Source organism: Ailuropoda melanoleuca, chromosome 3, assembly GCF_002007445.2.
Source record: "Ailuropoda melanoleuca isolate Jingjing chromosome 3, ASM200744v2, whole genome shotgun sequence".
Taxonomy (NCBI): Eukaryota; Metazoa; Chordata; class Mammalia; order Carnivora; family Ursidae; genus Ailuropoda; species Ailuropoda melanoleuca.
Window position 1 is genome coordinate 2,507,216 of NC_048220.1, and position 27,383 is coordinate 2,534,598.

The 27,383-nt window shown below is 40.4% G+C and overlaps 2 pseudogenes; both read left to right on the forward strand.

The window, feature by feature from the left end:
• The first annotated feature begins 1,935 nt into the window (after nucleotides 1–1,935).
• LOC109488464 lies at nucleotides 1,936–5,140 on the forward strand (annotated as a pseudogene).
• Nucleotides 5,141–9,554: 4,414 nt separating this feature from the next.
• LOC100478025 lies at nucleotides 9,555–26,340 on the forward strand (annotated as a pseudogene).
• Nucleotides 26,341–27,383: the final 1,043 nt, after the last annotated feature.

The window sequence follows — 27,383 nt, forward strand, 5'->3', positions numbered from 1 at the left end:
GACATTTCTTCTTCTTGTTTCACATGGCAAAAGGGACAGATAGTTCTCTCTGCAGTTTCTTAATTGGCACTAATCAATTCATGATGGCTCTGCCCTCATGACTATAGCACTGACCACAAATCCACCTATTGATACCAGAAATTGAGCTTGCACTTCAACCATGAATTTTTGGGAAGACACAGACATTCAGTCCATAGCAGTCATATAGATAATATCTCTCTGTGGAGGTTCAATTGATTGCCCACCCTCATCCTAGAACGGCACTCATGCAGGGGTGGTTCAACACCTATAAATCTATCAGTGTGTTACTGCACAAGGACAGGAACCATATGAGCCTCTCAATAGGTGCAGAAAAAGTATTTGACAAAGTACAGCAGCATTTCTTGATAAAATTCTTGCCATGTAAGGATAGAGGGAGGATAGAGGGAACATATCTCAATATCATAAAGGCTGCATATGAAAGACCCACAGCACATATCATCCACAGTGGGAAAAAACTGAGGGCTTTTCCCCTAAGGTCAGGAACATGACAGGGATGTCCATTCTCACCACTGTTGCTTAACATAATACTAGAAGTCCTACCCTCAGGAATCAGACAACAAAAAGAACAAAAGGGCATCTAGATTGGCAAATAAGAAGTCAAACTCTCACTCTGCTGAAGACATGACACTCCATGTAGAAAACCCAAAAGACTCCACCATACTATTGCTGGAACTGATGCAGGAATTCAGCAATGTGACAGGATAAAAAATCAATGCACAGAAGTCACTTACAATATTATACACTAACAAGGAGACAGAAGAAAGAGAAATCAAGGAATCAATTCCATTTACAATTGCACAAAAAATCATAAGATACCTAGGAAGGAACCTAACCAAAGAGGTAAGGGATATGTACTCTGAAAACTGTAGAACACTTATGAAAGAAATTGAGGAAGACATGAAGGAATGGAAAAATGTTCCCTGCTCATGGATTGGAAGAACAAATATTGTTAAAATGTCTCTGCTACCCAAAGCAATCTACCCATTGAAATAACAATACTATATCTAACATGAGCATTTTTCATAGACCTGGAACAAACAATCTTAAAATACGTATGGAACCAGAGAAGACCCCATATAGCCAGAGGAATACTGAAAAAGAAAGCCAAAGCTGGTGGGATCACAATTCTAGACTTCAAGCTGTATTACTAATCTGTAATCATGAAAACAGTATGGTACTGGTACAAAAACAGACACATAGATCAATGGAACAGAACAGAGACCCAGAAATGGATCCTCAATTCTATGGTCAACTAATCTTCGAAAAGGCGGGAAAGAATATCCAATGATAAAAGAGAGTCTCTTCAACAAATGGTGCTGGGAAAATTGGACAGCCACATGCAGAAGAATGAAATGGAATCATTTTCTTACACCATATACAAAAATAGACTCAAAATGGATGAAAGACCTAATTGGGAGATAGGAATCCATCAGATTCCTAGAAGAGAACACAGGAGAACACAGGAAGTAACACAGGAAGTAACACAGGAAGTAACACAGGAAGTAACACAGGAAGTAACCACTTCGACCTCAGCTGTGGCAACTTCTGGCTAGACATGTCTCAAAACACATGGGAAACCAAAGCAAAAATGAACTACTGGGACTTCATCAGGATAAAAAGCTTTTGCTCGTCAAGGGAAACAGTCAACAAAACTTAAAGGCAACCTACGGAATGGGAGAAGACATTTGCAAATGACTTATCAGATAAAGGGTTTGTATCCAAAACCTATGAAGAAACTATCAAATTCAACACCAAAACCCTCCCCCCAAATTCAGTCAAGAAATGGAAAGAAGCCATATACAGACATTTCTCCAAAGAAGATATATAACTGGCCAAGAGACACATGAAAAAATACTCAACATCATCCAGTATCAGGGAAATACATATCAAAACTGCAATGAGATACCACCTCACGCTGGTCAGAATGACTAAAATTATCAAGAAAGGAAACAACAGATGTTGGCAAGGATGTGAAGAAAGGGGAACCCTCTTACACTATGGGTGGGAATACAGACTGGTTCACCTCTCCAGAAAACAATATAAAGGACCCTCAAAAAGTTAACGATAGAACAGCCTTACAACCCAGCATTTGCACTACCGGGTATTTATCCAAAGGATACAAACATAGTAATTCAAAGGGACACTGCACCCCAATGTTTATAGCCCCGCTATCTACAATAGTCAAAATATGGAAAGAGCCCAGATGTCCATTGACAGATGGATGGATAAAGAAGTGGTATAAAATACATATATATTTTCTCCCATGAGGTAAGGTAAATAAATGGACATTAAGCTGCCACAGGGGAATTTTTACAGTGATTATGTGCTTGGCTATCCCTCTTATAGAATACACATCCTGGTGGGCTATTCTTTGCCTCCAGGCTCCACCACAAGACAAGTCCTGCCCCTATTTGTTGCAGGGGATGGGACATGATATATGTCTGCCATTCTTCTGTGCTCTCTAATGTGCTGGCTTGACTGATTTTTCCTGCAGAATGGAAATGTGATGGGTTCTGTTTTGAGATTTCAGCAAAATGGAGACTCCATCAGTTTCTCATTGCTATGTAATAAATTTACAACAAACTTAGTGGCTTAAGACATCAACCTAGATTTATTGCCTTATGGATCCAGAGGGTAGTTGGCCAAATGAATCTTAATAGGGCTATAATCAAGGTGTCGGCAAGACTGGTTACTTCTGGAGGCTCCAAGAGACAATCCGTTTCTCTGTCTTTCCCAGCTTAGAGCAAGTATCTGAATTCCTTAGCTTCTGGTTCTCTTACATTTTACAAGTTTCTGGATCTTCAACCTCTTATCATCTATATCTTTTTTCTATATTTAGCCTTATCTTCTTTCTAGAAAGTCCCCTATGACTATATCACTAAGTGAATTAAAAGGGCGGGGGGTGGGGATCATCTCTCCAGAAATCCTTGCTAGAATTCAAGCAGCCCTTCAAATAGCCAAGCTAAAAGAGTTTCCTAACATAATTCAGAAATCAGTTGTAGAAGCAGAGAACACTTCCCTGGATGGGGCTATGATTGGGTAATCTGGCACTGGAAAGTCCAGTTTTATAATGGACTGTGGGTTCTTAGTCATGATGAAGAGGGTTCTGCTAGTTTTGGAGTTGTGAAGACCACCATGAAGAAAATGTCCTATCAACATGCAAAATACCCCCATGTGATCTTCTGGGACTTCCCTGGAAACAGAATTCCTAATTTCCTTCCACACATGTATCTCAAAATGGTGAGATTTGTAACTATGACTACTTCATCCTCATTTCCACCTCACAGTTTAACTTCGATGATTAAATGCTGGCCCCCAAAATCAAGAAGCTAGACAAGAAGATCTACTTTGTTCGAACCAAGGTAGACAATGATTTATATAATGAAGAGAAAAGCAAGCCCAGGTCATTCAAAAGGGAGAGAGTTCTTCAGTAGGTATGAGACAACTGCCTGGCTAATCTCAGCAACATCAGAGTGCCTGAGCCATGTGTCTTCTTAGTCTGCAACATTGACCTGGATGATTTTAATTTCCCAAGACCGGAGAAGACGTTGCTGCAGGAGCTCCCTGTTTCTAAGTGCTACACCTTTGTGCTCCTGTTGCCCAATTTGTCTGGTGCTTCCAGTGAGAGGAAGAGGGCTTTCTTCAAGGAGAAGATCTATCCGTATGCTTTGAAATCTGCCTTGAAATCAACACTTGTCTTCATCCCCTTCATGGCCTGCTTCAGTGCCTGTGATTTGCCCCAGGAGGAGAAGTGCTTGAAACTTTACCAAAGCCATTTGCTTTCAATGAGAAGCAGTCAAAGAGATTTCTGAGAAGCTGGGCATATCTGTGGATGAGATTGAGTTTCACCAAGTAGTTGAATTTCTGCTTACTTGTGAAGGATGACAGCATAGCAGCCAAGGCCATGAAGTGTGCTGAATCCTACTGCTTGATGAATGGAGGCCTCCCATCTAGTCTATTCCAATTTTTGAAAATCTACATTTCCACATTTGAAATTTATCAGTGCACAGGCCACTGATGTTAAAATTTTCTTGAATAAGATTTTAGAGAACTTAGGTTTAAGAAGATGCTGCAGAGATGAGTCAAATTGCCTAACAGAACAAGAAATGGCGTTATGCTCTGTCAGTGGTGGGGTCCTGTTCTACACTGATACTCCACTGCTATGCAAAGGGGATTTGACCGTGGTCTCTTCCTGCACTCCCTGGTCTATATTGCTTACATCATGACAGAAATGCACCCCATACTTTTCATTATTCTCACATTATGAGGTAGTTTACATTTGCTTGATTTACTCAGGTAATAAACATTTGGTAACAATCAAGATAACTGCTGTCCATTAGTGTTTTATGAAGGATTTCTCCCAGTCATCATATTAATACCCTCATCACCAAACTAAGTCAAACACACTAATGGGAACATGTCCAAGTAAATAACTTATCATGTAGGAGGGCACTATAGCAGGGAGGAGGAAGTTGAAAGAAGAAAAGGGAAATGTTCTATGTTGTCATATTTTCAGATACTACTTGGGAACAGAGGGAAAGGAACAAAATCAGGGTTTATATTTCTAAGACTTTACCAACACTATATGGGCCAAGAGACCTGTGAACAGAGCACAATGAGGGAGAGGAGATATGAGAGAGTGAAGGTGAATTAGGAAGGAGACTGGAAACCAAAGATTAGGCAAATTGGAAGAATAGTGTTTTTGCTTCCCCACAAATTTCTACATCAAATTTATGAAATGGGACCGACTGTTTGCCATGAACAGTATCTGACTCAAGAATAGTTATACCTGCTGTTACTATAGTTGAGATTTTCCCGCTACTTCCTCCATCACTGGGTGGATGTTTTATGGTGTAACAGTTGTACAATTGGGGAGGCTGTCCCTCAGAGGCTCCATTACCCTGAAAGCTCTCCCCAGAGAGTGAAGGACACAGAGATATAGAGGAGGACACTACTGACTCTCAATGCCCTCAGCATTCCTTGCTCATCCACTGCACAGGAGAGGTCTCCTGTAGGGGAGAAGGTTGTTCAGAAGGGAGACAGTGAATGATTGTTTGTGCTGCCTCATATACAACAGATGCTCGAAATATTCAAAGGGAAGGAGTTACTGACCCTCTTGTTAAATATTTTGTTCCTTAGATTTTAATATGCATCTCTAGTGCCGAATTTACACTTTCAAAGTCCATGCTGCTTGCCATTTTGCCACCACATCCCATCTATTCTTATAAAGAGCACGAACACGGAGGAAATCCTTTTTCATCTCATCAACCAGATGTGGCCAGCACTGGGACTTACACAACCTTCCTTTTGCCCAAGAGTCATGACGTTTTCAAGATCCCTGGGCCTTGGCATGCCTGGGTGGTTCAATCGCCTAAGTGTCTGCCTTCAGCTCAGGTCATGATCTTAGGGTCCTGCTATTGAGCCCCCCGTTGGGCTCCCTGCTCAGTGGAGAGCCTGCTTCTCCCTCTCCCATTGCCCTCCCCCCCCATGCTCTCCCTTACTCTCTCTCTCTCTCTCTCAAATAAATAAGTAAAATCTTTAAAACAATTGGAATGGAGAAAGTAAAACTTTCACTATTACAGATGCCATGGCGCTATACATAAAAACCCCTAAATTCTCCACCAAAACCCTACCAGAACTCATCAGTGAATTAGGTAAGGTCACAAGATACAAAATCAGTGTACAGAAATCCACTATATTTCTAGAAAGTAATAATGAAGCAACAGAGAGAAATTATGAAACAATCCCATTTACAGTTGCACGAAGGTAATAAAATACCTGGGCATAAGTAACCATAGAAGTGAAAGACCTGCACCCTGAAAGCTAAAAACACTGATGAAAGAAACCAAAGATGACACAAACACATGGAAAGATATTCCATGCTCATTCATTTGAAGAACAAATACTGTTAAAATGTCTGTATAATGTATGGCATTGTAGATACTCAATGCAATTCCTATAAAAATACCAACAGCATTTTTCACAGAACTAGAGCAAGCAATCTTAAAATTTGTGCAGAACCACACAAGACCCTGAAGCATCAAAGGAATCTTGAAAAAGAAAAACAAAGCTGGAAAAATCCCAACTCTAGACTTCGAGTTTTATTACAAAGCTGTAGTGATCAAAAGGTATGGTACTGGCACAAAAATGGACACAAGATCAATGGAACAAAACTGAAAGTCTAGAAAGAAACCCACACATATATGGTCAATTAAAGTACAACAAAAGAGGCAAGAATACACAGAGGGAAAAGACAATTTTTTCAACAAGTGGTTTTGGGAAAACTGGGCTGCTACATGCAAAAGAATGAAACTGGAACATTTTTTATACCATACCCCCAAACAAACTCAAAATGGATTAAATACCTAAATGTGAGTGCTAAAACCATAAAACTCCTAAAACACATATTCAGTAATCTCGGGACATCTCCTCAGGAACATATTTATGGATACGTCTCTGCAGGCAAGACAAACAAAAGCAACAATAAACCATTCTGACTATGACAAAAGAAAAAGCTTTTGCAAAGTGAAGCAAACAATAAACAAAACAAAGAGGCAGCCTAGTAAATGAGAGAAGATATTTGCGAATGATATATCTGATAAGCTGTTAATATAGATAATGTGTAAAGAACTTCTACAACTCAACACAGAAAAAAATATCCAATTTAAAAATAGGCAGAGGACCTGAATAGATAGAACTAAAAACAAGCAAACAAACAAAACATACAGATGACCGATAGATACGAAATGATGTTCAACATCAATAATCATCAAGGAAATGCAAATCATAACAATTAGACATCTTCTCAACCAGTCAGAATGGCTAGTATTAAAAAGACAGAAGGCTGGGGCACCTGGGTGGCACAGCGGTTAAGCGTCTGCCTTCGGCTCAGGGCGTGATTCTGGCGTTCTGGGATCGAGCCCCACATCAGACTCCTCCGCTATGAGCCTGCTTCTTCCTCTCCCACTCTCCCTGCTTGTGTTCCCTCTCTTGCTGGCTGTCTCTATCTCTCTGTCAAATAAATAAAATCTTGAAAAAAAAAAAAGACAAAAGGCAACAAGTGTTGGTGAGGGTGTGGGAAAAAAGGAAATATGTATTGTTGCAGGAATATAAATTGGTGCAACCAGTGTGGGAAGCTGTAGGCAATTTCCTCAAAAAATTAAAAACAAAAGTCTCATATAACCCAGTAATTCCATTCCTGGGAATTTACCTAAAGAAAACAAAAACACTAATTCAGAAAGATATCCGCGCCTCTGTTTATTGCTGCATTAGTTACCATAGTACAGATATGGAAGCAATGCAGTGTGCACTGATGGATGAATAGAAATTGACAATGTACTGTCAATGAACAATGGAGTATAACTCAGCCAGAAAAATGAGAGCTTGCGATTTGCAATGACATAGATGGACTTAGAAGGTATTATACTAAGTGAAACAAGTCAGAAAGAGAAAGACAAATACCATATAATTTTACTTATATGTGGAATCCCAACAAAGAACAACAACAACAAAACACTATGAGATACAGAAAACAAAGTAGTAATTGCCACAGGAGAGGTAAGGTAAGGGGATGGGGCAAACGTAAAATAAATAAAGGAGACTAAGAGGTACAAGTTTCCAGGTATAAAGTAAATAAATCTACAGAGATGAATAGTACAACATAGGGAATGTAGTCAATAATATTGTAACAAAGCTGTATGGTGATGGATGGTGACTGCACGACTATGGAGAGTTTTGAGTAATATACAGAGTTGTTGTATCAATATTATGTGCAGTTAAAGCTAATATAACCTTTTATGTTAATTTTTCTTCAATCAAAAAAGAAAGAGGGGAAGAACCTCTGCACTGGAGGAGGGAGTTGCTATTTGCAGGGCATCACCAGACCTTACTGGGTTGATGGCATGTCCCGTTTCTTTTTCTTCTTTTTCAAAATGACAGCTTTATTGAGCTGTAGTTGACCTAGGTCTTATTTCTTGACCTCCTTGCCGGTAAAACAGATGTTTGTTCGAAAACACATTACTAAAAATATTTTTCTTATTTTATTTTACTTTATTTATTTTTTTACCTTCAGTTTTTATTTTAATTCCAGTTAGCTAACACACACTGTTATATTAATTTCAGGTGTACACTATTTTAACAGGAGGAAGGTTGAGTGTGGATCTCTACAGCTACTACCAAATATCAAACAAAATATCCAAGGTGCAGGACATTGTCTCAGGAATGCTGCCATTTTTATAAACAGGAGAAAATGGATTGTGTGTATTTGCTCATGGATTCAATAAAATGTACTTGTAAGGATGACATGGTGTTTTTTTTTTTTTTTTTGACATGGTTCCTTTTGCACAGACCATTGATGAAGGCCAATTGACTGCAGAGGGACATATTATTGTATACATTTTATACCTCTTGAATTGTAAAATATATAGATGATTTATATTAAAAAATATGAAAAAAAATTTAACCCAGAATGTCTCCCCAGAACACAGGGTTGCTCCATACTCAGTTTCCACCCCAACTGGTTATACTGCCTTTCAGTTCCTGCACTAACCACCCAGAGTTAGCAAACACTCCCCAGGTTTCAGGGCTCAGTCCTTGAGACTACTCTCACTTCAGACACTAGCTGTACTTGGGGCAATTCCCTAGGTCACCTGGATCTCCAACTATCTGTAAATTAGAGGGGTCCTGTAACCCTCTCAGGCTTGCTAATCGATTAGAATGTTTCACATGAGTCCGGAAAGTGTTATACCCACAAGTGCAGTTTTATTTTAAAGGATACACATAGGGTGAGGTCTGGGAGGGAGTACACAGCTTCCGTGTCCCTCCCCATGCAGTCAGAGCCCAGAACCCTCCCAGAACATCAATGCAAACATCAACCAAGAGGCAACTTGAGCCTTCCTGTTCAGGGTTTTGATTGGGGTTTCATTACATAGACATGATTGATCAGGTCATTGGCCATTTGACTGACCTTAATCTCCATCCTCCCTTCTCCTCCCCAGGGGTCCAGCTGGCCAAAAGTCTCCACCCTCTATTCACATGGTTGGTCTTCCTGGTGACCAACCACTGACCTGAAGCTATCTAGGATCCTCCCAGCAATCACTTCATTAGCATAACAAAGTCAGCAACCAAAAGACAGGAAATTCCCAGGGTTTCTGAAGCTCTGTGACAGGAGCCAGGGATAAGGGCTAGATACACTCTTTATTAGCCTTCACTCCCCATAGAGTGTGGGCTGTCCAAGATTAACAGGGGGGCCACTAGTATCATTTTTCCAGGACTCAGGCCTGTGTTCTCTGAATCTGGATTCAGATTCTGTATGGCCTGGATCCCTACCCTGGTTAGTGTGGCCTCTGAGATGTCACTGAGAAGCCTCCTGCTTGGGATCCTGTGCCCTCCTCTCACTCATGATGCCGAAACACACTATATCAATGGCCTTGGGGCCTTTCAGTTTCATTTCCTGCAAATGGCTGTGTTTTTGGAAGAGGAGCCCTCAGAACTCTGATTTCACTTTCTGTTCTTGCAAATGCAGAGCTCTGCAGTGTGATGGCTCCTTCTTCCTGTGAGGGTTGAGCAGAGGCCAGAAATTATTTAAGTCCTGCCCACTCCTTACAGGCAGTGTAGACATTTGGGGGTGACAGCTCTTTTATCTCTGCAGTGACCACACCAGCACACAGGACCTGTTCCAGTGAAAGGCCAGCCTATGCAGAGGAGTGCTCCTGCTTTGTGCTTAGGTAGCCCTTCATCCAGGCTCAGCGTTTCCTAAGTTACCCGGGGACACATTCAGAGCTCAACTCCAACACCAGAAGTCTCTTTTCCTTCAGGAGCTGGTAAGCAAGGAATCACTTTGGATTAAGTACCGGTCTAAAAATAGAATTAGAGATCTGTAGGCCTGAGGTTGGGAGAGTCTGCATGGTTGATTTTGGGTGCTGTGGACTTGGAAGGCTGAGGGGCAGGATGTCCGGAGGATGTCTTAATCCAGTTAGAGCATTTAACTATTTGGGACAATTTCAGAAGTTTGTTGAAGAACAGACTTTGTGCCTGTGAACTGCAGAAGGATCATGTGAATGTCAGGGCTGTCAGTGCATAGGGGCTTTTCCCCAAGAGCTTCTGGATCAGACTCCCCCCCCCATCTCATGCCTAAATAACTTCCCCTGGGGAGACAATGCATGTATTATCTATTAATAACAAAATTCAAATAAATAAATTTTAAAGAGTGATTAGCTTTATTAAAGATTCATGAATTAGGCAGCATTTTATCTAGCAAATAGGAAGGAGCTCCACTGAGCTGTAGGAAAGGAAATGTTTTTAAAGGAAGAGAGGAGGAGAAAAAGAAAGAAATTATTAACAGGTCCTTTACCACTGTGAGGGCATCAGCTTTGCTGCAGGGCAAACCTTTATCCTAACTGGAAAACACTCGTACAGTAAGAAGAACACATTGAGTAATATTCCATTGTATATATGGACCACAACTTCTTACTCCTGGCATCTGTGGAAGGGCATCTGGGCTCCTTCCACGATTTAGCTATTGTGGAAAATGCTGCTATGAACATTGGGGTGCATATGGCCCTTCTCTTCACTACGTATGTATCATTGGGGTAAATACCCAGTGGTGCAATGGCTGGGTCATAGGGTAGCTCAATTTTTAACTTTTTAAGGGACCTCCACATTGTTTTCCAGAGTGGCTGTACCAAATTGCATTCCCACCAACAATATAGGAGGGATCCCCTTTCTCCACATCCTCATCAGCAATTGTTTTTTCTTGCCTTGTCAGTATTTGTCATTCTAACTGGCCTAAGGTGGTATCTCAGTGTGGTTTTGATTTGAATTTCCCTGATGGCTAAAGATTTTGAACATTTTTTTATGTGTCTGTTAGCCATTTGTATGTCATCATTGGAAAAGTGTCTGTTCATATCTTCTGCCCATTTTATGATTTGTTTATTTGTTTCTCACATATTGAGTTTGAGAAGTTCTTTGTAGATCTTGGATAGCAGTCTTTTATCTGTAGCATCATTTTCAAATATATTCTCCTGTTCCGTGGGCTGCCTCTTAGTTTTTTTGACTGTTTCCTTGGCTGTGCAGAAGCTTTTTATCTTGATGAAGTCCCAGAAGTTCATTTTTTCCTTTGTTTCCCTTGCCTTTGGAGATGTGTCATGAAAAAACGTTGCATTGGGCGATGTCGTAGAGGTTGCTGCCTATGTTCTTCTCTAGGATTTTGATGGATTCCTGTCTCACATCAAAGTCTTTCATCCATTTGGAGTTTATCTTTGTGTATGGTGTGAGAGAGTGGTCAAGTTTCATTCTTTTGCATGTAGCTGCCCAATTTTCCCAGCACCATTTATTAAAGAGACTGTCTTTTCCACCAGAGGTTTTTCCTGCTTTATCAAAGATGAGTTGCCCAAAGAGCCAAGGGTCCATTTCTGGGTTCTCTATTCTGTTCCATTGGTCGATGTGTCTGTTTTTGTGCCAGTACCATGCTGTCTTTGTGATCACAGCTTTGTAGTACAGCTTGAAATCCGGCATTTTGATGCCCCCAGCTTTGTTTTTCCTTTTCAACAGTTCCTTGGCGATTCAGGGCCTTTTCTGTTCCCATACAAATTTAAGGGCTATTTGCTCCAGTTCTTTGAAAAAATGTCATTGGTATTTTGTTCGGGATAGCATTGAAAGTGTAGATTGCTCTGGGTAGCATGGGCATTCTAACTATGTTAATTCTTCCAATCCATGAGCATGGAATATTTTTCCATCTTTTTGTGTCTCTCTCATTGTCTTTCAAGAGTGATTTATAGTTTCTAGAATATAGATCCTTTATGTCTCTGGTTAAGTAAATTCCAAGGTAACGTATGGTTTTTGGTGCTATTGTGGGATGGATTCCCTAATTTCTCTGTCTTCAGTCTCGTTATTCGTGTATAGAAATACAACTGATTTCTGAGCATTGATTTTGGATCCCACCGCATTACTGAATTGCTCTATAACTTCTAATAGTTTGGGGGTGGAGTCTTTTGGGTTTTCCATATAGAGTATCATGTCATCTGCGAAGAGAGACATTTTGACTTCTTCTTTGCTTATTTGGATACCTTTGATCCCTTTTTGTTGTCTGATTGCTGTTCCAAGGATTTCTAGTACTATGTTGAATAATAGTGGTGAGAGTGGGCATCCTTGCCGTGTTCCTGGTCTTAAGGTAAAGTCTTCCATCTTTTCCCCATTGAGAATAATATTTGCTGTAGGTTTTCATAGATGCTTTTTATGAGATAGAGGAATGTACCCTCTATCCCTACACTCTGAAGGGTTTTAATCAGGAAAGGATGCTGTATTTTGTCAAATGCTTTTTCTGCATCTATTGAGAGGATCATATGATTTTTGGCTTTTTCTTTCTGGATAAATCTAAGACACTGATTGATTTGTGAATGTTGAACCACCCTTGCATCCCAGGGATGAATCCCACTTGGTCATGATGGGTAATCCTTTTTTGTACTGTTGGATACTATTAGCCAGGATCTTGTTGAGGATTTTGGCGTCCATATTCGTTAGGGAATTCGCTCTGTAATACTCCTTTTTGATGTGGGTCTTTGCCTGGTTTGGGGATCAAGATTATATTAGCCTCGTAGAATGATTTTGGTAGCTTTCCTTTTCTTTCTATTGTTAAAATAGCATTAGAAGAATAGGTATTATTTCTTCTTTGAATGTTATTTTAGAATTCCCCAGGATACCCATCCGGGCCTGGAGGTTTGTTTTTTGGAAGGTTGTTTATCACTGACTCAACCTTTTCATAATTAATTGGCCTGTTTAAAAAATCAATTTCTTCCTGTTTCAGCCTTGGTAGTTTATAGGTTTCCAGGAAGGCCTCCATCTCTTCCAGATTGCTTAATTTATTGGTATAAACCGGTTGATAAAAGTTTCTAATAATCCTTCCAATTTCATTGCTGTTGGCTGTGACCTCTCCTTTTTCATTCAGAATTTTATTAATTTTATTAATTTCGGTCCTTTATTCTTTTCGATAAGTCTTGGTGGTCTGTCAATTTTATTAATTCTCTCAAAGAACCAGCTTCTAGTTCTGTTGATCTGCCCCACTGTACTCCTGGTTTCTAATTCATTGATTTCTGCTCTAATCCTGGTCAACTGCTTCCTCATGCATGGATTAGGCCTGTCCCTTTGTTGCTGTTCCAGCTTCTTGAGGTGAGAATATAAAAACTGCATTTTAGATTTTTCTTTTCTTTTGAGTGAGGCTTGGACGGCTATGTATTTCCCCCTTTGGACTACCTTTGCAGTATCCCATAGGTTTTGGACCACTGTGTTTTCATTCTTGTTGGTCTCCATAAATTGTTTAAATTGATTTTTGATTTCCTGGTTTATCAAATCATTCCTGAGCAGGATGGTTCTTACTCTCCAAGTGTTTGAGTTTCTTCCAAATTTTTCCTTGTGGTTGAGTTCCAATTTCAGAGCCTTGTGGTCTGAGAATATGCAGGGAATAATTTCAGTCTTTTGGTGTCGGTTGAGACCTGTTTTGTGTCCCAGAACATGATCTATTCTTGAGAATATTCCATGGACTTAGAATAGAATAAGTATTCTTTGATTCTGGGGTATAGTGTTCTATATATATCTATGAGATCCAGCTCGTCGAGTATGGCATTCAAAGCTCTTGTTTCTTTGCTGATTTCTAACTTAGGTGATCTGTCTATTGCTGATAGTGGAGTATTGAGGTCCCCTACTATTAGCATATTTTTATCTTTATGTCTCTTTATCCTGGGTAAGAGTTGGCTTGTGTATCTTGCTGCTTCCCTGTCGGGGCCTACATATTTATAATTGTCATATCCACTTGTTGGATACATCCCTTAAGAATAATATAGTACCCTTCTGTATCTTTAACTATAGTCTTTAGTTTAAAATCCAATCTGTCTGATATGAGAATTGCTACCCCAGCTTTCTTCTGAGGTCCATTGGCATGAAAGATGGTATTCCATCCCTTTACTTTCAGTCTGACGTATCTTTAGGTTCAAAATGAGTCTCTTGTAGACAGTAAATGGATGGGTCATGTCTTTTTATCCATTCTGCAACCCTGTGGTGTTTTATGGAAGCATTTAGGCCATTTACATTGAGACTGATTATTGAGAGATATGATTTTAATGATGCCATGTTGCCAGTAAAGTCTTTGTTTCTTTATATTGTGACTTTCTGTTCTGTATCACTCTTGGGGCCTTTTTACCTTTATAGAACCCCCCTTAATATCTCCAGTAGGGCTGGTTTCATGGTTACAAAATTGGTTAATGACTGGCTATTCTGGAAGGTCTTTATTTCTCCATCAATTCTGAACGAGAGCCTTACTGGATAAAGGATCCTTGGCTGCATGTTTTTCTCTGAGAGAGCTTTAAAAATGCCCCCCCCCACCCATTCTCTCATTCTAGGTCTATGTAGACAGGTCTGATGTAATTCTGATACCTTTGCCTTGGTACATGAGAAATTTCTTTGCCCTGGCCGCTTTCAATACTATATCCTTGGATCTAATATTTGCGAATTGCACTATGACATGACGTGGTGTAGGTTTGTCGTGATTGAGCTTGGGAGGGGTCTTCTCTGCCTCTTGGACATGAATGTTTGTTTCCCTTGCTAGATTAGGGAAGTTTTCAGCTGCAATTTGTTCAAATATCTCTTCTAGACCTCTGTTTTTCTCCACCCCCTCAGGGATGCTGATGATTCTGACATTGGAACGTTTCATTGAGTCAGTAATCTCCCATAACCTACATTTCTGAGCGTGGATTTTTTTGTGTCCAGATTCTATTTTAGCTTTCTCTTCTACTAACCTATCCTCCAATTCGCTGATACGTTCTACTGCGTCATTCACTCTGGCCGTCAGAGCCTCTAGTTTTGACTGCATTTGGCTCATAGAATTTTTAATTTCTGCCAGATTCGCTCTCATTTCTGCCCTTAGAGATTCTATATTCTTATTAACACTTTCGTTATACTTTTTTCAAGTCTACACCTCATCTTGACCATTGTTACTCTGAATTCCATTTCCGATAATTTGGTTATATCCATATCCATTAGTTCTGTGGCAGAGGCCACAGACTCTTTGTCTGTTCTTTGCTAGGGGGGATTTCTCCTCGTCATTCTGGTGACGAGAGCTTGGGGGGTTGTCCAGAGCCCAAATTATTGACCAGGACCCAGGCCGTGTGCCCTTGTTTTATTGGGATCCTAGGGATGTGGGCCTCTTGATTTTTCAGCCTGCCTCCTGGGGGAGGGGCCTGCCATGCTGATACTCAGGCAACCCTGTTTGCATAGAGTGTCCATGTCCCCTGCGAGGAGGAATGGGGATGGGCACCCTGTGAGCCGGTATTTCCATGCTTTTGTTCTCTGGTGGCTTCACCTGGTGGTTTCCTGTGCCTCTTCTGAGAGTCAGGGCAGGAGTTGCCAAATCTCAGCCTCTCTCTCAGAACAGAGGGATTGTAGACTGTTCTCCACTTATGTTCTGGCTATTTTAACCCTGTTACTGTTGGTGCTGCTCAACCCTGCAGCGTCCCGGGATGTGCGCCCCACACCCGGCGTCCCAGCCCTCACTTCCAGGGCTGGCCCGTCTCTGTCCTTTGTGTTTCTAACACCACCAGTTGCCAGCTGCCAGTCGACCCCCCCGCCCCCCCATGCTTCAGGCACTCCCGGTCTCAGTCTGGTTCCAGTGAGCACACCGGAGCTCCAGTTTTCAGTCTGGTGGCGCATGTTCCCCGGCTCACTGTCTCAGTCTGCTCTCTCGGGGTGGTGTTCTGCAAGTCCTCCCACTCCCACGTGCAGGTGGCTACCGCTTCCCGGCGCCCGAATGTGGCGGCTCCCTCCCCCTTCCATTTATCGTCCGATATCTGAGTGCGGTTTCACGGCTCCCCGCTTCATACCTGAATACTCAGCACTGGAGATGTTTCATTTGTAGAGATCCAGATGTATCTTCCTGCATCTCAGGCTGATTCTGTGGATGTTCAGGCTGGTCTGGTACCTATCCGACTCGACTCAGGGGACCAGCTGAAAAAGGGGTCCCCTACTCCTCCGCCATCTTAATTCCCCTCTGTCCCTTAGAAACACTAATTGGTAGTGAAAACTAAGTAGTAAACATGAGTTAACTGTGTGTTACACCAGCATTCTTTAGATTGGCAAATTTAAGAAAACGTTTTATAATTTCCACAAATGTGCTTTCTCTATAGTACACCTTTCAATAAAGGACTCCAAAAAAGTTTACCAAGAGACCTATGTTTATGTTTAATAAAAAAGCCAAAATTAGAGAAAATCAAATTTAGAAATTAATGTTTCATTATTTTGTGTTATTTGGAAATGATCTGAATATTTAATGAATTTAACTTAAATCATTACTTAATCTAGTTCAGCAAAACTTTAAGTTTTCAGTTTAGCAGAAAGACTTTGGAAACTATTTAAAAGTTTACCTAATAATTTATTTTTCTTAAGTAAGCTCTACACCTAGCATGGGGCTTGAACTTACAACCCCAAATCAAGAGTCACATGGCCTAAGTGAACCATAGAGCGGCCCCTACAAGTTCACCCACAATTTTTAAAAGCTGTATTTACACATTTATTTAATATTCTTGTTCTTAACAGTTATGCTTAGATTATCCATAAAAGGAGTAATCACACATCATAAGACATCAAAGTCAATTACTCTCCCAAGATATTTTTATTTTTTACTAGTTTTTTAATTTTAATGCCAGTATAGTTAACATACAGTGTTATATTAGTTTCAAGTGTGCAATATAATGATTCAACAGGTCTATACATTACTCGGTAGTCCTCATCATAAGTGTACTCTTTAACCCCCACCGTTTCATCCGTCCCCCACTCACCTCCCCTCTGATAACCATCAGTTTGTTCTCTATAGTTAACAGTCTATTTCTTGGTTTGTCTCTCTCAGTCTATTTTTTTCCCTTCGCTCATTAGTTTTGTTTCTTAAATTCTACATATGAGTGAAGTCATAGGGTATTTGTCTATGTCTTACTGAGTTATTTAACTTCCCATGATACTCTCAAGCTCCATCCATGTCATTACAAATGGCAAGACTTCATTCTTTTTATGGGCAAATAATATATATCACATCTTTATCCACTCATCTATCAATGGACACGTGGGCAGCTTCCTTAATTTGACTATTGTAAATAATGCTGCAGTAAACAGAAGGATGCTTGTATCCCTTTGAATTAGTGTTTTTCTATTTTGGGGGTAAAACCCAGAAGTCCAATCACTGGATGGTTGGGTAGTTCTATTTTTAACTTTTTGCAGACCCTTCTTACTCTTATCCACAGTGGCCGCACCAGTTTGCATTCCCAGAACTGTGTACCAGTGTGCTTTATCGCCATACCCTCACCACCTCTTGTTTCCTGGTTATTCATTTTAGCATTCTGACATGTGTACGGTATCTCATTTTAATTTTGATTTGCATTTCCCTGATGATGAGTGATGATGTTTATCTTTTCATGTGTGTGTTGGCCATCTGGATGTCTTTTTTGGCAAAATGTGTGCTCATGTCTTCTGTTCTTTTTTTAATTGGGTTATTTGTTTTTTGGGTGTTGAGTTGTATGAGTTCCTCATATATTTTGTATACTAATTCTTTTTTAAAAAGGCTTTTATAAAAAGATTTTTTTTTAGAGAGAGCATGTGTGGAAGTAGGGGGAATGGCAGAGGGAGGAGAGAATCTCAAGCTGACTCTGTGCTCTGAGGGAGCCCACTGCAGGACTTGATCTCATGACACTGAGATTATGACCTGAAGCAAAATCAAGAGTCTGATGTTTAACCCACTGAGCCACCCAGGTGTGCCTTGTATGCTAACGCTTTGTCAGATATATTTTGCAAATATCTTCTCCCATTCCTTAGGTTGCTTTTTAGTTTTGTTGATAGTTTATTTGGTGTGCAGAGGCTTTTTGTTCATGTAGTCCCAATAGTTTAATTTGGTTTGATTTTCTTTGCTTCAGGAGACCTACCTAGAAAACTGTGGCTATGGCCAATGTCAGAGACTTTATAGGCTCTGCTCTCTTCTAGAATTTTTATGGTTTCAGGTTTCACATTTTGGTCTTTAATCCATTTTGAATTTATTTTTGTGTATGATATAAGAAAGTGGCCCAATTTCATTCTTTTGCATGTGGCTCTCTAGTTTCCCTAACACCATTTGTGGAAGAGACTCTCTTTTTCCAATGGATATCCTTTCCTGCTTTATCAAAGGTTAATTGACCTTGTAATTGTGGATTCATTCCTAGGTTTTCTGTTCTTTTCCACTGAACCATATATCTATTCTTATGCTAATATCATCCTATTTTTTCTTTTTTTATTTTAATTTCAGTTAGTTAACATGCAGTGTGATATCAGTTTCAGGTGTACAGTTTAGTGATTCAACACTTACACACTTACATACAAAACCCAGTGCTTATCACAAGCATACTGTTTTGATTACTACAGCTCTGTAACATAACTTGATGTCAGGAATTGTGATGCTTCCAGGTTTGTTTTTGTTTTGTTGTTTTGTTTTGTTTTCCTTTCTTAAAATTTCTTTGGCTATGCAAGGTCTTTTTGGTTCCATACAAATTTTAAAATTGTTTGTTCCAGTTCTGGGAAAATTGCTGTTGTTATTTTGATGATAGTGTTTGCACTATCTGAAGATTTCTTTGGTAGTATAGACATTTTAACAATATTTGGTCTTCCTACCCATGAACATAGAATGTCTTTCCATTTCTTTTCATTGCCTTGAATTTCTTTTGTCAAAGTTTCATAGTTTTCAGGGTACAGCTCTTTCACCACTTTGGTTAAGTTTATTCCTAGATATTTTATTGTTTTTGTTGCAATTGTAAATGGGATTATTTTCTTAATTTATCTTTCTGCTGCTTCATTATTAGTGTATAGGAATGCAACAGATTTCTGTATATAAATTTTGTATCCTGAACACTTACTGAATTCATTTATGTGCTCTAGATTTTTGGGGTGGGCTTTTTAGGGTTTTCTATAGGTACTATCATGTTGTCTGCAAATAGTGAAACTTTTACTACTTCCTTACCAATCTGGATGCTTTTTATGTTTTTGTGTTGTCTGATTGCTGTTTCTGGGACTTCCAGTACTGTGTTGAATACAAGTGTGGAAAGGGGACATCCTTGTCTTGTTCCTGACCTTATGGTAAATGCTCTCAGTTTTCTCTGTTGAGTATGATGTTCACTGTGGGTTTTTCATATCAGACTTTTATTTTGTTGAAGTATGTTCCCATTAGACCTACTTTGTTAGGGTTTTTATCATAAATGGGTGTTCTACTTTATCAAATGCTTTGAATCTATTGAAATGACATGTGGCTGTTATCTTTTCTCTTATTGATGTAATACATCACATTGATTATTCTGCGAATATTAAACCACCCTTGTACTCCAAGAATAAATACCACTTATTGTTCTCCCAACCTATTTAAAGGTCTTTGTAACAGAGAAAACATCAACTTATTTATTTGACATTAAGTAAACAAAGGTAGAATAAAAATGTTAATTTTAATATGCATAATTTTAATGCTCATAATGTTTACTTTTCTTAAACCAACAGTCTTAAATTAGCTTTGATACTGAATATTTTACCAGATCACATGAACTTGAACAACATTTAGGTTAGTATCCATCTTTCTGAGAGTTTTAGAATGCTCAGTTCATACAAGTGCCTGCCTCAAACCAACTAAATAGAGCTTTTTTACAATAAAACCCTCCAGATATATATAGACACACAAACACACAAAGTCCTTATAGCTACTAATTTTTGTGGAAAGGATTTTTAAGATTTGTTTCACTGGAATTAATCTTTAGGAGGCCCTGCCAGATCTTGGGTACAATTGTATTATAGAAAGGTCTCTTTCTCTTTTTCCGCCTCAGTCTCAGGCAAGTGTGGGTGTGTTTATATTTCAAAGACACGATAATATGTAAAACTTTATGGGGCAGAGAAAGAATGCAAGTTCCTCCAGGAAGGATTTGGGTTTCCTAAGACCAATACCTGACAAGTCCTTTGAGATACACAGGGAAAGTTTTGGGGTTGGCAATAGAATAGGTGAACTTTGAATTACTGCTAGAGCTGACTTTTGTTGATGGTTTCTGTCAAGGCAGTACAGACATGGGATAACTTAGAATGAGTATTCAAAAAAAGGAGGATAGTGGAAAGTAGTAAGACTTACATCAGTCTTAGAGTCTTTTCTATTGTATATTTCATTTCTTTTTTTTTACCAGCTTTTTTTCAGTGACACTTTCAATGAAACTATTTTTGGAATTTTGAAGGTTTTGCCTTTTAAGTGCACTTCCTAAGTGATCTTGTCTAATTGGAATGTTCTTCATAAAGGTCACTGTAATTCTAGGTTGTAATTCCCCTGAGGACTGGCAGCAGTTTGGTAGGACCCTAGCTGTAAATGGAGTTTAACCCATATTTCTGTCCAACCATCTCTAGTCACAAATAGGGAGTGCCTTGCACTGTTGTCTGGCCTCACTTTGTGGCCCCCAACCTGACACTTACCAAGCCAAGTTTTAGGGACACAAAAGAGTCTTGTAGATGCTTATAGCTTGCAGAATCATATAAAATAATGTGCTGGAGGGTAGAGCACTTAACTCTGGATTTTAAAGCTCCCATTTATTTATTTTTTTGTTTATTTATGTATTCATTTATTTATTTACTATTTTTCTTTAGACTAAGGCTTAACCTCATGTACACATTAACAGAAACCAACAGTACTGAGGTAGTGGAACTATGGACACCAGCAGTACCCAAATAACTAGGGCCTGGGACAAGGAATGAACCAGCAGACTTCCATGGATGAGGACTGCAGCCTGATTACACACACATGGAGAACTGTAGGTGCTGCCAACAGTTCCCAACTTGGAATCTGAGTTCAGAACCAAGGGCTAGGTTTAGAAGTTACTGTGGACTGTCCAATAGAGTGTCTTCTACACATCACCACCAATGTCCATCATGGACTAAACCAGAAGGTTCCAAAAATGAAGACTGCAGACAGGAAGAGGGGAACAGACTAACCCTGCAAAGAGCAGAAAATACAGACTGTGGACTGGAACTGGGGATGAGATTCCAATGTGGACTTGTGGATTGAACCTAGGGCTAAGGGCTGGTACTCATTCAGAGTCTTCAGTGTCAGTGACAGAGTGATCCATTACCCTGGACTTGAAAGGCAATTCAATCAGGAGTTCTAATGCAAAAAAAGAGCAGAGCTCAAAGCAAGATGGACTTAACCAATGGCCCTTGGAAATGTTGAGAAAGATTGTGTACTCAAAAGGACTCCTGGGACACCACACTTGTGCTTCTTGTAGTCCCCAAATGCAGTTTGCTTTGGATCTAGACACTGGTTTACGGCCATACCACCCTGATCGCACCCAATCTTGTCTGGATCTGGATACTGCCACCAAATCTGTTAAAACATGAAATTCAACCAAGTATATTCTAAAAACCTAATTGGAGTCATTAAATGGTTTATGAATCAGACAGTATCCCACCCAGCAAAAAGAAAGAAGTTCCATCGAGCTACCAAAAAGGAAAAGTTTTTAAGTACAGAGAGAAAGCAGAAAAGAATCCATCGTTTTAGCCAAGTTTGCCTTCCTAGGCGAGAGAAGGGGATCTGTCAGTATAGTTTTTAGTGCTGACTGGGAAAATGCTATGTTGACTACTGAAAGATTACATCCCTGGAGGTTGAAACAGCTGTTAGGTATTATGCCTTGTTTTACTGACTTGGGGCATTACCTTAAGTGGCTCCATTATGGCCCTGTGGCTTTCTTCTTAACACATTGCTCCATAGAACTATAAAGTCTGTGAGTCATGTTGATGAGAGGATGAAATGAGGAACGTATGTATAGATGCACATCTAAGGTTTACTGGCATGGATTTCTCACATTCCCTCCCATTTCTACCACACCTGAGGAGGACACATTACCAGAGGTTGGAATACAAGCTCCCAGGGATACCATAAAGTGCTCTGACCCTGCTACCCCTGCATTGCTGTCACAGCAGAAAATAAAAAAACAGAACATCACATAGAACATCAGGTGAGGTATGGAACCTTAGCAATAGGGCATGGCTTTTGTGAGGTTGAAATTTGCTCAGCCCACAGAATTTTGCTGTCCCCATCTGTTTGTCCTTCGTTCCCTGTCATTTGGTTTCCTTTTGCTGTGTTTGTTCTATTCCTCAGGACTTGTCTCAGTCAGAATTTTTCCACACTCTCCTCTGTTTTTTCTCCCCTGAGAAGGCACAGGCATGAGACCACACCTGATAGGGTTGAAGTCTCACCTTGTTGGCTCCTCCTTGAGTCCCTGATTGTGTATGCCTCTTTCACATTCAGGTTTGCTCATTCTGCTTTGTGCACTACCTGTTGTCCAAAAGGGTGATAGTGTTTGCTCTTCACAAAACAATGGGTTGGCCCTGCACATGCCACATGCTCAAGATTTCCACTCTTCTCAAAGTGAAGAATATTCCTGCTGGGTAGTCAGAGGTGCTGGTACCATGATTCCTGCTTGTTTAATAGCTGCCTCTTTCACCCTTGACAAGCTAGACACCCTCCCCCCAGTTTTCTCTTCTAAGGAGAAAGTCTGCATGCCCCATTCATATGTGTGCCAGTCCAGATAATGTACACTTGGTCTGAAAAATTTCCTCCAAAAATATCTTTTGCCAACCTCTCCTGGGCTGCAGCCTATGGCTACCAGGAAGCCCTTGGAGGGTGTGTCTGATCCCTCATTTTGGCCAAACGACACCTCTCCAGCCTGCATGATCCCCAGACATCAGTGGAGACTTGAAGTGACTTGCTTCCTGGTGTAAATACTCTGTTCTCTTCAGGATTGTCCAGCACACCCTGAGGCAACAAGTGAAAAGATTACCCCGGACACCTTAGTAGGAGAAAGGAGATGGTCTGGGGACCAGGCGGTCTAGTGGTGAAAAGTCCAAACAGATTCTGCCTCCACATTTATTGTGAATGTTATCAATACAACAAGGGAATAAGAAAAACAAGAAGGAATGTGAAGCTGTAATAATTAGGACAATGGCATAGGGAGTGTCGTGTGATTAGAACAAGCTGTGCTCCTGAAGTGCATGCAGGCAGGGAGTGTGTGGAATGCATGACCTCCAAAGATAAATGTGTCTACTAAGTCAAGCATTTACTCCGTGGATTGGTACACTGAACCACAGCAAGAATCTGGCTATTTTCAGCCCAGAAACCTTAAAGGGGCCCAGTTTTCTGGACACTCCTTCTTTGCCTTTCAACCAGTCTCATCCAGGGAGGCATGTGTTTATTAAATCTTCTCAAGCCAGGCACTATGAATTCCCTTAGGAGATAGTATACAATTATTTCACATTCCATTTAGTCCTGAGTATATGATTTCCTTGGTGCCCACATCTCAAGGTATTATAATCCTTCATGCTCAAATAGGTCCAGGACTCCAGAACAAGCTCAGTTTGATTGACATCAGGAAAGGTGACAAAGGAACCTCCTTACCATGGCTGACTTCTTACAACATTCCACTCAAGTCCTACTTCAGTTTTTGCTCACACCACCTTTTCCATCAATAACACTTTATATACCAGTCAGTTCTCCACGTGGCTTGTCTCTCCCATATGGTTTCTGTTCCCTTTTATGCACAGACATGAAGCAAGTGATGGGTGGGGTCTCAGGATAGATGGAGTGGTTCTTAGTAAGTCCAGGTAGATAGTCCAGCATGACTTTTTAGAACATGGAAATCCATGCCTCCTGCTGTATCTACTACCAGAAAAACAGAGAGTCCTTTCTTTTTTTAAATAATTTATTTATTTATTTATTTGACAGAGATAGAGACAGCCAGTGAGAGAGGGAACACAAGCAGGGGGAGTGGGAGAGGAAGAAGCAGGCTCATAGTGGAGGAGCCTGATGTGGGGTTCGATCCCATAATGCTGGGATCACGCCCTGAGCTGAAGGCAGACGGCTTAACCGCTGTGCCACCCAGGCGCCCCCCAGAGAGTCCTTTTAACACCTTATTTCATGAGCCAACATACCTTCTAACTAAAAGAATACACATTGCCAATCATTAAAATTTTCTGTCTCCTAATGAAGATATACAGTATCATTCCTGAAGAGGAAAGGTGCCACTCATCCTTATTTAGCTACCTCGTATGAGAACCAAGGTCTCATGGTGGTGTTGAAGGTTATCGGAAAGTGGATTTTCTGGAGGGTCCCACAGCACAGGTGGGAAGGGTGTGGGGGTAAGTGCTGGTGCTGTCTTAGATTTGTCGCCATGAAGAAGTGTTATTTTCATAACATTACAAATAAAGAAAGCTAAAGCAAGATAAACAAAGAAAAATGTGGGCAGGGAAGTTTGGATAGAAGAATCAGTCTTTAAAATTAGTCTGCAAGAGTGAAGAGTATCTTAAACAAGAAGGGCTTTCCAAGATAAGGGAAGAGACGGAGAAAGGGCAAACTTTAAATCCAGGTCAGAAGTCCACACAATGTCTGGACAAAAAGAGAAGGGCTGCTGGATACAACATTGTGCCCAGGACTGACCTTATACCTGTCCCCAACAGCATAGCCCAATCCACCTCTTGGTATACTAACTCTTTTTCCTTCTCTCTTCTCTCCTCCCCATAGTGCCTCTACTGCTTCAGCCATGGGTCAGTCCTCCTCTTCCACAGCCTCTCATACAAAGGGTGGTGATTTGGCCTCCAGCTTTAACAAGTTTTTTAAGGACTTCAAGATGGAAAGCAAAATCATCTCTCAGGAAGCCATCGAGTCAATTCGATCAAGACTGAAGGAGGGGGACCTTCAGAGTGCAGTTTCTGCAATCAGTGATGCACTGAGACAGATTGATAATGCCCCACTGAGCATTGCTGTGACTGGGGAGTCTGGGATAGGAAAGTCCAGCTTCATCAATGCCCTGTGGGGTATGGGGGATGAGGAAGACGGGGCTGCCGCTACTGGCCCAGTAGAGACAACTTTTGAGAGAACTCCATACAAACACCCAAAGTTTCCCAATGTAACATTATGGGACCTGCCTGGCATAGGGACCACTAACTTTCAGCCTTATGAGTATCTGGAGAAAATGAAATTTAGGGAGTATGACTTCTTTATTATCATCTCTGCTACACACTTCAAAATAAATGATGCACAACTGGCTGTAGCAATTGAAAAAATGAAGAAGAATTTCTACTTTATTCGAACTAAAGTAGACAGTGATTTATATAATCTAAAAAGGAGTCAACCCAAAAAATTCAATGAACATGAAATCCTGCAAAGAATTCGCAATGACTGTGTGACTCAACTTCAGAAGGCCAATGTGAGTGATGCTCAGGTCTTCTTAGTCTCCAGCTTTGAGTTGTCTCACTATGATTTCCAAAACCTGGAGACCACCCTTCTGAGGGACCTTCCAGCCCACAAGCGCCACATCTTCATGCAACAACTGCCAAATGTTACTGAGGTCATCATTGACTGAAGAGGGATTCCCTGAAACAGAAGGTCTGGCTAGAGGCCATGAAGGCTGGAGCATTGGCCAGTGTCCCTTTCATGGGCTACATCAGTGATAATGATGTGGAGACTTTAAAGGATGCTTTAACCCTCTACAGGGTTTACTTTGGCCTGGATGATGCATCCCTGAAAATCATGGCCAAGGACTTTCACGTGTCGGTGGAGAAGCTCAAGGCAAACCTTAAGTGTCCCCATTTGCTATCAATTGAGAAGGATGATGAGTCCTTAGGGGAAAAACTTTTGCGATATGTGGAAAAATTCTGCTCTGTTAGTGGAGGACCCCTTGCTGCTGGTCTTTACTTTACCAAGATTTACAGTTTGCAAAATTATTTCCTTGAGATTGTGGCGAGTGATGCGAAAGTTCTTCTTAAAAAAGAAGAGATTTTTAAAGACTCTGAGGACCCTGGGCAAACCTATCTACCTCAGGATGTCAGGAATGAAAATGGGAAAAGTGAGGCAGTCAGTGCCTGAATTATTCTCAGTGTTGGCATGGCACTGGTTCCTGGAAAGATGACTTAGGGCTTCCTTTCAGCATTGTGACCCACTATCCTCAAGGGTATCACAGATATTTCCATGATACACTCGTCAACAAACCACTAACTTAGTGACTATTGACAGTGAGAGCAATGAACTCTAAAGAATCCTTCCTTCGTATGATTATTTGGGGGAAAATGAAGGACAGTAATCTGGAATTTTCTGCTTGGTAGAGAGAATAACTCCTTGTGTGATTGTTACTTAATACACAGCACTGATCTTTCTACTGATATGCTAGTAAAAAATGGCTATGCATGTAGTGGGTTCTGAAAAATTAATTTTTAAATAAATGTATGTGTAGTGCATCCTTGGTGTTCCTGACATTCTGTTATGAATCCATAAATTCTTTTTCTTAAAGTTTTTATTTAAATTCAAATTAAGGAACATACAGTGTAATATTAGTTTCAGGTGTGGTTACAGGAGGTGATTCAACACCTCCTTGTAACACCCAGTGCTCATCACAAAAAGGACACTCCTTAATTCCCATCTCCTATTTAACCCATCCCCCCCCGGTCACCTCCCTTCTGGTAACCATTAGTTTGTTCTCTATAGTTAAATGTCTGTTTCTTGGTTTTCCTTTCTCTGTCTCTTTTTTTCCCTTTGCTTATTTGTTTTTTCTCTTAAGTTCCACATATGAATGAATTCATATGATATTTGTCTTCTTTGAGCAACTTATTTTGCTTAACATAACTCTATTCTCATCCATGTCATTGCAAATGGCAAGACTTCATTCTGTTTTATGGCTGAGTAATATTTCATTGTATCTAGATATTTATCTATATATCATATCTTATTTTTTAATATTTTATTTATTTAATTGACAGAGACAGTCAGCGAGAGAGGGAACACAAGCAGGCGGAGTGGGAGAGGAAGAAGCAGGCTCCTAGCGGAGAAGACTGATGTGGGGCTCGATCCCAGAACACTGGGATCACACCCTGAGCTGAATGCAGATGCTTAATGACTGAGGCACCCAGGCGCCCCTATGTATCATATCTTCTTAATCCATTGATCTGTCAATGGACATGTGGGCTATTTCTATTATTTGGCTATCATAGATAATGCTGCTATAAACATTGGGGTGCATGTATCCCTTTTAATTAGTATTTTTCTAATCTTCAGGCACATACCTAGTAGTGCTGCATCATTGGATACTTCTATTTTTAACTTTTTGAGGAACCCCCATACTTTTTTCCAGAGTGTCTGCACCAGTTTGCATTTCTACCAATGGTGCAAGACGGTTACTCTTTCTCCACATCCTCACCAATACCAGCTCTTTGTTGTGTTGCAGATTTTAGCCATTCTGAGGAGTGCAATTTGATATATCATTGAAGTTCTGATTTGCATTTCC